The following is a 10936-nucleotide window of genomic DNA, read 5'->3' on the forward strand; positions in this document are numbered from 1 at the left end:
GTAATTTTTGCACATTTTTTACAAATTTATTGTGTATTTTTAAAATTAAATTGCACATAATTGCAATTTTAGCCTATTTTAAGATTTAATTGCGTTTATAATTACAAAATTGATCCCAGTATTTTTAATTTAATACTTGTGTATTATTAATCAATTTAGTACCTTTAATTTGTTTCCAGAAATCATCTGACTATTTTTTATAAAATAAAAAGGGAAAAAGTGGCTATTTAAATACTAGCCCTGCATATTTAAATTTTAGCCCAAATCAACCCCCCCAATTGAACCCAATTGCAATTTCAAATTACCCGGCCCTATTCTAAATTACCCGACCCCTGACCCGTTTAATTCAACCCGCCCAGCTCCCCTTTTGATCCAGGCCGTTGATCATTTTAATCAATGGCCACAATCCCTCCTTTCTCTTTTAACCCACCAACACCCCTTAACCCTAAAACATTTCACCTAACCAGCCGCCTCTGAACTCTCAAACTCTCTAAAACTTTCTCGAACATTCCCAAACCTAACCGCCTCTTACCACCACCTCCACCTTGAAGCCCACCGGAATCCATGGCTTTTCAGGCTATGAGAGTCTTATACTCACCTTTTCTTGCTCCCATGCGCCTGATACCTGATGATTCGAGGCCTGACCATGAAGGGTTGAACCCAGACCTCTGCCGATTCAAGGTTCCAGAGTCATCGCCGGCCTTGCTCTGGCGTACCATGGTGTTTTGAGCCTGGTTCTGACCTCTCCGACTTAGATCGGTGACCTTTCAAAGCCTATCTCACTTCTATGGTTCTTTTGAAACCCTAGCCCTTCGAGGTTTTCTCCAATTTCCTTAGACCTGTTGTGTATCTGTGCTCTCCTTGAGTTTTCAAATGATTTCCCTAACTTTTCTTTCAAAAATTACTTTCAAAACCGCTTCGTTACCGATCTAGGGTTTTCTGAAAATGCTTAAGTGTTTGTCTAACTTTCTTTTCCTTTTCTTTTGTGTTTATTTACCTCTACTATGTTCTTATGTTTTCTTATACCTTGCATGTTCTTCTACTGAGTTTTTACACCTCGTTCTTGTATGTTCTTTTACTGAGTTTTTACACTCCGTTCTTGTATGTTCTTCTACTGAGTTTTTACACTCCGTTCTTGCATGATCTTTTACTGAGTTTTATATACTCCATGCTTGTATGTTCTTCTACCATGTTTTCCATACTATGCTCTCATATGCTTTTCTACCGTGTTCTTATATTTTTTGTCTTCTACTATGTTCCAGCATGTTTCTCCTACTGTATTTTCCTGCTAAGTTCATAAGTTTCCTTATTTTCCTTCTATTAAGCCCTGTTTAAGTTTATTCTGAAAAATCTCTTAAGCATGTTTCTTTTACTGTTCCTATCAGTGTTTTTCTTTTGAGTGCTTCTACTGTGTTCCGCATGTTACTTTGCTATCAATTTTTCTCATGAGTTTCTGTTGATGAAAGAAGCATGCAAGAGGTTTCAACTCTGAAACCTCTGAGCCTGTTTCAACTACTTGCCTTCTCATCTCTGTACTTGATTCAATGTGGAAACCCTAGAATTTGGGAGTTCCGCCAAGCTTGATTATGTGATTTGATTGAACTTAGGGTTTATTTCAAAACCCCTAACTCTTTCAGACCCATTCCTTGCTTTCATATGACTCTGACCTTTTGCTAAACTTTTCTATACTGAATTTTCTACTGACTTTACAATGACATTACAGTCTTCCTTCATGCTTAACATGTTCGCATGCTCCTTATATATGATAGACTTCCCTTTAAAGTAGCTATTGAATTTGTGATTAGTTCCTACTTCCCTCTGAATATGGGTCTAATTGATTCCCTTTCCATTGTTTGCTGATTTCCCTTAAGTTAAAAACCTTTCCCATCTTTTGACTCGGTTCATTCATACAAAATCTCAGACCCTTTTGATTTACTGGTTGTTAATTGATCCTCTTACCTTATTCGCACAAACTGTGTATTTCAAAAACCCTGTCCTTAAATCAATTTTATGTATTCACCCCTAATTGCTTACTTTGCACAAAGTGTTTGATTAATTTCTTTCCTTAGTTGGTTTATACACGTTTTGAATCTGAAACCCTTAATTAAGGGATGCCTTGCGTAATTGATTGACAATCATTTTTCAAACTATTTTCTTACCTTATATCTGCCTGCTTTCTACACTATAAAAGGCACAACCTTTCTTCACTACACCACACACTTCACAATTCACAATCTCTTCTGAACTCTTACTCACATAATAGAACTCTCTTCTCTTGTTTGCACTGAGGTTTTTACCAGACTACTGCATTTTTCTCTACTTGTTTCTTTGAAACTGGTATGTCCTAATTTCAAATTTCAGCATCCCCACAATGTGTTTACTTACAGCTTTCTGCATCTATGTCTTTTTTACTACTTCTGCAGAGTTAAATACTTAAACTAGCATGTTGATTCTTTTTTGCTTGTTTCTACTATGAATCCCTATTCCCTATTTCCCTTTATGTGCTTTGAGTTACAGTATAATACATGGCAATATATAAGTTATTGTCTATGGATTGAACTTGACCTCTAAACAATGTGATCCAGCATGCTTATGGGTGTGCTAGCATCTCCCATTGTTGGGTTATGCCCACTAGCCTGCTTTTTATATCTTGAAACTCCCCATTCCCTATATCCCTATGTGTGCTGTTTACCTTTCCCTTTCCCCCTTTCAGAATTCTGCACTTACACTCTCTCTTAGTTCCTAAGTTCTGCCCCCCTCTTGTGAGCCTTGCCTTGGGACCTTGAGTTCCCTCTGAACTTGGACACCTGAGGGTTGTCCCTTCCACACTGTACTTTGGCTTAATATGGTGGTACATTTGGGTGTAAGCACTGCCCAGAGTTCTTTTGAAACTCTTAGGGAACTCTGACACACCCAAGTGGGAGAAAGGCTTTGAAACATGATATTTGGAGTTGGTTTACTTCATACTTCTGACAGGAAATCTGAATCAGGCTCTCCTTGGTTGTAATTTTCAATTTCTGATGTATTTTTCTTTATTTTTTTAGATTGTAATAACTTGTAATAACTTTTTGGGACGGTTAGTGAAAAGGGAAGGGTAACTATACATGTAAAAAAGGGTAGATAACTTGCCTATAAGATTCCTGCATTTTTCATATAGCTACCATGCCTATAAGATTTCTGCATTTTTCATATAGCTACCATGCCTATAAGATTTCTGCATTTTTTCATATAGCTACCATGCCTATAAGATTTTTGCATTCTCATTTAGTTGTCATGTCTATAAGATTTTCTGCATTCTCATTTAGTTACCACGTCTATAGGAACTTCAACATTCTCAGTTAGATACCATGACTATAGGGACCCTGCACTTTCATGTAGATATCGTGACTTCTGCATATGCATGTAGAGAACATGTCTATAGGTTCTGAAAATCAACTACAATTAGATGTCATGCCTATAGGGTTTATGCATTCTTATTATGTCCAAAAGGTTTTTTTTTAAAATCAGCAACGCATAGAAAGCATGCCTATAGGAACTATCAACCAAGTCTGAAACGTTTCACTCGCTTATAAGTCTAAAACCAGTAACAACAATGTCTAATGTCTGCAGAATTTATGATCTTTTGTCAAAACTCGTCTTTCCTGAATAACTTACAACCTTTTTCTAAAATCAGTATACTTCATCTTTTCTAAAATCAGTAGATATCATGCCTATAGGTTTTTGTCTAATACTTAGGCAAGCCATAGGACAGTTTATAAACTGAATCAGATTTTATTAACTACAACCATCAGGTAGGCCTGATTCGGGCGTCTTATCTGAAATATGCAATAAATCAGTCTCCCCCAACTTTTACGTTTAATCAGACCCTAATCAGTACATGTAAGACATGCTAAACTATATGTTTTTCTTTGATTTAAGGAGGTCTGTTTGAGCCTTATTTGCTTATGTGCTTCCCATACTTGCTATATATATATATATATTTTTGCTTGTCGCCTTAGTATTTTTACCTTTGAAACCACAAATAAGCCCAACTTCTCCTCCCTTTTAGGAACAGTTATCCCAAGTACCTCCGGGGCTGATAGGATTGGGGCAGGTAATAGCATGCAATAAGTAAACGAGACCGATCTACCCTTTAATACCTTAACGGGGTGGGAAGGGTAGATATGGATATGATGACCACGCGATAACATCACGTGTAGCCCCTCACTGAGGAGTGATTACCAGATGTTGTGTGGGGTGATCCATATTATTAATAAACCTAGGATCCCCCTTCCCTTTGTTTTCTTTGTTTCTTTTAAATCTTTTTTTACCATTTCTTTTAAGAAAATCAACTCTTTTAGTTCCTTTTTCTTACTTTTGTTTATTTGTAACCATTGCGTGAAAATCCACTCTTATTTAAAAGCCTACAGTTTATTTTTACTTAATGTCACAACCATAGCCTGGCCGGGAACCACACTAGTGAATCCTGAGGGGTGCCTAACACTTTCCTCTCGGGATAATTTCAAGCCCTTACCCAAATCTCTGGTTTTCTAAATCAAACCCTTCTTAGTGTCCTAATGCACTTTAATCATTAGGTGAAGACTCTTCAATTCAAACCCAATTCCTAAAGGGAAAGAGTTGTCTCCCAAATGTCATAAACCTGATTTCGCGAGAAAAAAGGGGGCGCGACAATCGTATAAGGCTTTATATGGGAGACGGTGTAGATCCCTTGTGGGCTGGTTTGAGCCGGGTGAGGCTAGATTATTGGGCACGGACTTAGTTCAGGATGCTTTGGAGAAGGTTAAGGTGATTCAGGATAAGCTCCATACAGCCAAGTCCAGATAGAAGAGTTACGCGGACCGGAAGGTTCGTGATGTTTCATATATGGTTGGAGAGTAGGTTCTGCTTCGTGTTTTGCCTATGAAAGGCATTATGATATTTGGGAAGAAAGGAAAGTTGAGTCAGAGATTTATTGGCCCTTTTGAGATATTGAGGCGTGTTGGGGAGGTTGCTTATGAGCTTGCCTTACCTCCCAGCTTGGCCGTAGTTCATCCGGTATTCCATGTTTCGATGCTCCGAAGGTATCAAGGAGATCCGTCACACATGTTGGATTTTAGTTCAGTCCAGTTGGACAAGGATCTGTCTTATGTTGAGCAGCCAGTGGCAATATTGGACAGACATGTTAGAAAGCTGAGGTCAAAGAACATTGCATCCATGAAAGTTCAGTGGAGGGGCCAGCCGGTCGAGGAGGCGACCTGGGAGACCAAACATGATATGCGCAGCCATTACCCTTATCTTTTTACTACTTCAGGTATGTCTTTATGCTCGTTCGAGGACGAACAAATGTTTAAGTGTAAGAGGATATGACGACCCGACCGGCCGTCTTAAGAATTAACGCTCTGATCTCCTATTAACTGCTTTCCTCGAGTTTATTTCTGCTATTTTGATTTGCCGGGATGTTCGATTTTGAGTTTCGGAGAGTTTTGGGACACTTAGTCCCTAAATGAGAGATTAAGTATTAGAAAGTTGACCGTATCGGAACAGTGTGAAGAAGGCCTCGGAATGGAAATCTAATGGTTCTGTTAGCTTCGTTGGGTGATTTCAGATTATGTTTTGGAGGCCCGTAGCTAATTTAGACTTGAAATGCCGAAAGTTGATTTTTTTTGAAGTTTCTGGTCCGTTAGTGAGATTTTTATACCAGGGTAGGAATGGAATTCCGGAAGTCGGAGTAGCTCCATAGTGTTGAATGTGACGTGTGTGCAAAATTTCAGGTCATTCGGACGAGGTTTGATAGACTTTTTGATCAAAAGCATATTTTTAGAATTTTTAGAATTCTTATGCTTGAATCCGATGAAAAATTGGTGTTTTGATGTTGTTTGGGGGCGTTCCGAAGGTTGGAACAAGTTTGAATGATGTTATGGGATATGTTGGTAGGTTTGGTTGAGATTCCGGGGGCCTCTGGTGTATTTTGGATGCTCAAACGGGCACTTTTGGTCTTTGGGAGATTGCTGGTTTTCTGGTATTTTTGTAGTAGAGTTTTGTTCGTTGCGATCGCGTGAGTTCACCTGCAATCGCGTAGAGTAAGTTGAGGCCGAGAGATTTTTTGAATTGCAATCGCAAAAGCAGGAGTGCGATCGCATTGGTTGAGCAGTGTTGGTCAATGCGTTTGCATAGAGACCTTTGCGATCGCGTAGAAGGACTTGGAGTGGCAGTGAGGTGATGAAATTGCTCTATGTGATCGCATAGAGCTAGTCGCGATTGCAATGCTTTGAAGAAATTGTCTTATGTGATCGCATAGGTGTTCCTGTGATCGCGTAGGGTTAAATCTGGGCAGTATTTAAATAGCCTATCCGCGACCCTTCTTCATTTTCCACCATTTTCTAACGGGATTGAAGCTTTTGAGGGTGATTTTTGAGGAAACCAAAGGGGAGTCACTTGGAGGTAACATCTTTCACTTCATAACTCGTTTATATGTGATTAAAGACCGAATTAGTGGTAAAAAATGGGTAATTAGGGGTGAGATTAAGAGACCTTAACATGGGTATTTGAGGGGCCAATTGAACTCCGATTGCAGTGTTGTTATTATGCATAGACTCGTGATAGTACGGGGTTTCTGAAAATGTAAATTTCACCCGATTCCGAGATGCGGGCCTGAGGGGCATTTTGGTTATTTTACCTAATTTCGCGTATTAGCTTAGAATTTAATTGTAGAATCAGTTACTTGAAATGTTATTTACATTATGCAATTGAATTGAATAGATTTGGGCCATTTGGAGTCGAGTACTCGTGGCAAGAACATGGTTTCGGGTTGATTTTGAGCCGATTCGAGGTAAGTGGCTTATCTAACCTTGTGTGGGGGACCTTCCCCTTAGGATATGATATATTTTATAATTGAAATGCATTGTACGTGAGGTGACGAGTGCATACTTGATCTAATTGTTGAAAATCCGATTTTCCTTAAGTATTTCAATTGAATTCTTTTTCCTGTTTTATTCTACTTGTGAATTTAGCTTGTTGCTATTTTAGAGAAGCATGTTTAGTTGACTTAATTGCCTATTTGCTTAAACTGCCTTAATTGCATTACGTGAAGCATGTTAGGCTAGAATTAATTGTTTACTTGGTACGAAATTTAGCTTAATTGGGTATTCTTGTGTTGCTGCTGTGCGTTTTTACTTTGGGACTACGGGACGGCATCCTGGGAGATTCCCCTATACGTATTTATGATCTGAACTGAGGTGCGGGATACTAAGAGATCCCTGTCACGTATATTGAGGATACCAAGAGATCCCTAGCATATATTGAGGATACCAAGAGATCCTCGGGATACCAAGAGATCCCTAGCATATATTGAGGATACTAAGAGATCCTCGGGATACCAAGAGATCCCTGGCTATTATCCTTGTTATGAGTGGTACTTCCTGGTGTTTGCCTTTATTTCTGTTTCCGTTATTGTACTCCTTATTATCCTGTGTAGATTTTTACTGTAGGTTATCAATTGTACTGTTTATCTTATCCTGTCATCTTATTAATTATTTAACCTCAGTAGGGCCCTGACCTTCCTCGTCACTACCCAACTGAGGTTAGGCTTGGCACTTACTGAGTATCGCTGTGGTGTACTCATGCCCCTTCTGTGCATATTTTTCATGTGCAGATCCAGGTACCACTACTCACGCCTATCATCCTTGAGGAGGCGACTGCTTTTAGTATTGTTCTGTTCTTATGAGACATTCTGGAGTTAGAGCTATGTAGTATTGATCTTAGATTGTGATTCGTGGGTTTCCGGGTCTTGGATTTATGTTTTGGTATTGAGGGTTGAATTTGGTGTATGCCGAGTGGGACATTTAAACACTGCTATTACTTTATTACTGTTTAAAGTTGTTTTACTTTCCAATTTTGGTTTTCCTCCGCAATTTAGGCTTACCTAGTTGTAGAGACTAGGTGCCGTCACGATGGTTCACGGAGGGAGAATCGGGGTCGTGACACTAGGCATAATAGTGATGTCCTATGAGTATGATATCTATATTGATTAGGAATGCAGTTAAACAATGATCAATTTTAAACGGACAACTTGAGATCCTATAAACATGCTTTCTAACTGTATTAATTTAAGGTAGTGTTCGAAAACTTATTAAAGAAGCGACAAATTAATCGACTAACCTAATTCAGAATAAACAAACGTGAATTAAACTGTTTTTCTAACAAAACTGGTTTTAAGTTCTATATGCATGATTTCTATTAGAGCTGATTTTAATTCCTATAGGCATGATATCTAATTATTAAAAGCCGACTTTGAACTTATAGGCATGATTTCTAGGGAGACGAATTTGAATACATGCTGTAATGAAAGCTGAACTTCAATTACTTTACACTCTATAGGCATGCTATCTAATTATAAAGCTGATTATGCATGATCTCTATTATTAAAGCCATTTAGATCCTATAGACATGGTTTCTAATTGTCTGAAAGTAAAGCATGCAGAATTTATTTTAAACCAAAGCATATCCTATAGGCATGTTATCTAACAGATCATATTTTTAATCAAAATAGACCCTATAGGCATGTTATCTACCCAATTTACACACAATACACAACTACCCACCCTTTTTCACTAATCACCCCAATGTTTGTTTACAATAATTATTACAGATCAAGAAATAAATATGAATTACATAAATAAATAGAAGCTAAGCTATAGGGAGCCTGAAGCAGGCCCACAACAGTCATGGTGTACCAAGCCTTCACTGATCTTAAATACCCAAAGTTCCATAACCCTATTTGTTTCTAGGTGTGTAAAAGTTCCCTAAGGATCTCAAGGATCTCAGGCAGTGCTCACACCCAGGCTTTCCTCAAACAAAGACTGATTATGTGCAGTGTGGAAGTGTCAGCCTTGATATGCTAGAGTTCAGAGAGATCTCAAGGGTCTCAAGGCAGTACACATATCATAGGGGACAACTTAGCAATCTAAGAGTAAGGTGAGAGTGCATAATGATTTGAAAGATTTAGGTAAATAGTATAAAGAAGGTCTTAGGAAAAGAGTTTTCTGAAAACATGTACTAGTTTGAGTGGAAAATAGTTTGAGAAAACATGAAGAACATGTTGGGATCCGAGAGCAAGTCACATAACATATAGTTTCAGAACAGACTTCACACAAGGGAAAGGGGTAGGGGAACACCTAGAATGCACCTTAGTGATGGCAAACAAATACACAGATTATAGTTGCAAAGTTAAGTTGAGAACACACGGGTTCTAGACACAAACAAGATCTCATGGGTGAAGTAGAGCAAGTTAAACTTAGATGTAAAAACTAGACAAACACTTCATGAAACATTCAAGGTTTTAAAAATACTAATCACATACAAAACAAGGAGAATCTAGACATGTTGGGTGAGACAGTAAACACACAATGCAACTTAGACATACTAGTGAACAAGTTATCTAAAGCAGTATTGGCATGTTAAACAATGTACTAGTTATAACTTCTAACATAACAGATTTAAACATGCTGTGTGATATAGTAATCTAGGCATGCTGACTGCATATTGGATAGAGTAGCAACTAGAACTGGAATTTACAACTAAAGAACTGTAGCAACCAAGAAACACATAGTTTTTGGAATGTGAATTGAATCAGGACATACTAGTTAAAGAGATAATACAGAGTATAGAGCAGAGATGGTGCAAGTAGCCAGCCTTGGCTTACAGCCGGCTGGATTAGTAAGAATTACAAGTAACATAAGAGAATAGAGCTTTGAGAGTGTGAGAGTATAGATGAACTATTGTTCGTGTCTAGAAGTAAGGAGTAAGGAGAGCATATATAGCACTTAAGAACAAGGAAAATGAGGTAAAGGGAATCAACCCTTCAGTAATTAAGGAAGCCACAGAATCAATTATACATCAGTTAGTATAATTTTTCCTTAATTAAGGGTAATCAACCAACGGGAAAGGCAGAACACATTTAAGGAAAGAAAATCAAACACGTAATTAGGGGTAAATAGACAGAATTTTAATTAAGAAAATGATTGGTAAAGAATCAGTAAATATCACAATTAATCAAATAAGGTAAGAAAACGGCTCAGGATTGAAAATAAGGAAATAGTGAGGAATAGATCTTAACAAAACAAACTGATAAATCAAGAATCCAAGTCAATAACTGATTTAAGGAGAAAAGTATAGGTTTACCATGAATAGGTAAAAAAAAATGAACATAGACAATAGAATCAGTAGAAGAGTCGAACCAAGAACATCAGTAGAGGCACATTAGAATCAAAATACATCGAATTAGGCTAAGAAGAATCACAGAAATCAAAGCATAGGACAAAATTAGTACCCAAGTAATCTAGACAAACTCTAAATCCCAACAATAATGTCGAAAAATTAGGGCTTTTAGCATAAACAAATTAGGGTTAAAGCAATCTTCACGAAATCAGTCAAAACACATAAGAAACAGAAGATTAAACACTCAAAAATCATTAAACGTTTTTGAGAAAGAAAATTTCGGGAAACCCTAGTCGAAGAAGTCAAAAACTTGAAGTATTATAGTGCTTAAAATCTGTCAGTAGTAGAGGAATAAGAGAAACTTAAAGAAAAATCACAGGAACTCAAAAACATTTTCAAGTATGCAGAGATTCAAACAGTAGATAGCAAAAAAACCAAGATATAGTGTTAAAATCGGTTGATACTAAAGAAACATGATATCTTTAAAGCAAAGTTATGGACAAACTCAGAACCCTTCCAAATCTACAAAGATCAAACGGATTCATGTCCAAAGATTAGGGTTTTGAGGAGAAAAGGGAGGGGTAAAGAAAACTGGTTTGAACCAGAGATTTGAACCATAGGATTTCAGTAGGAATCACTCGCAAACCATGGACGAACCCTTGAAGAGCTTTGAATGAGATCTGGACTAGATCTCTTCGAGTTCCTTCCACAAAACCACATAATCGAACAACCAAGTGGATAA

Source organism: Nicotiana sylvestris, chromosome 5, assembly GCF_000393655.2.
Source record: "Nicotiana sylvestris chromosome 5, ASM39365v2, whole genome shotgun sequence".
Classification (NCBI taxonomy): Eukaryota; Viridiplantae; Streptophyta; class Magnoliopsida; order Solanales; family Solanaceae; genus Nicotiana; species Nicotiana sylvestris.